We start from the raw sequence: 738 nt of genomic DNA on the forward strand, positions 1-738 counted from the left end.
TTCTCCTTCCGTATCTGCTACTTCTCCTTCAGCTGAACAGACTTGCTTCCTAAGAAGCTCGTGCACCACATCTAACTTAGCTCTTACTTCGTCCATCTGTTCCTTCCCGATAGAGGCTACAGACTTCTTCCGTTCAGAGTCAGTGTTTTTGGTGCTGCTGCTGTTAGCAAGGTTTTCGATAAGTCTCACAGCTTCCAACGGATTCCGAGTAGTGAAGTTTCCTTCACTCGCCGTATCAAGAGCCATTTGATACTGTAAGGCGAGACCTCGGAAGAAAGTGCTTAGCAGCTGCACTTCGTTAAGTCCGTGGTGTGGACAGTCTCGCTGGAAGATCCTAAATCTAATCCACGCATCTTTGAAGGACTTTCCAGCCTTCTGCGAGAATGTGGAAATTTTGTTCCGAAGTTCTTCAGCGTGCGCCTCATCGAAGAAGTTTCGTAAGAAAGCATTCTTGATGTCGGTCCAGGATGTTAAAGATCCTGTGGGTTGCTGCCTAAGCCAGTGCATCGCTTCTCCATTCAGTGTGTATCTGAAGAGCTTGCACAGCAGGTAATCTTCGGGGACTCCTTCCATCCGAATCGCAGCGATTAGATCCTTGAACCGTTCTAGATGATCCATAGGATGCTCGTGCGGTAACCCAGAGTAGGGTATCTGCGACACGAGATTATAATATTGAGGCTACAGCTCGAAATTCTGCTTCTAGATCTCCAGAAGTCGAATAGCTGATATGTTGGAATA

General features: G+C 47.0%; 1 non-coding gene across 1 annotated transcript; it reads left to right on the forward strand.

Annotated features, from left to right (window-relative positions):
• The first annotated feature begins 301 nt into the window (after positions 1-301).
• LOC125607780 lies at positions 302-407 on the forward strand. The gene has a single exon (XR_007338850.1). It is a non-coding gene; the product is annotated as a small nucleolar RNA R71 (small nucleolar RNA).
• Positions 408-738: the final 331 nt, after the last annotated feature.

Source organism: Brassica napus, chromosome A3, assembly GCF_020379485.1.
Source record: "Brassica napus cultivar Da-Ae chromosome A3, Da-Ae, whole genome shotgun sequence".
In the NCBI taxonomy this organism is placed as follows: Eukaryota; Viridiplantae; Streptophyta; class Magnoliopsida; order Brassicales; family Brassicaceae; genus Brassica; species Brassica napus.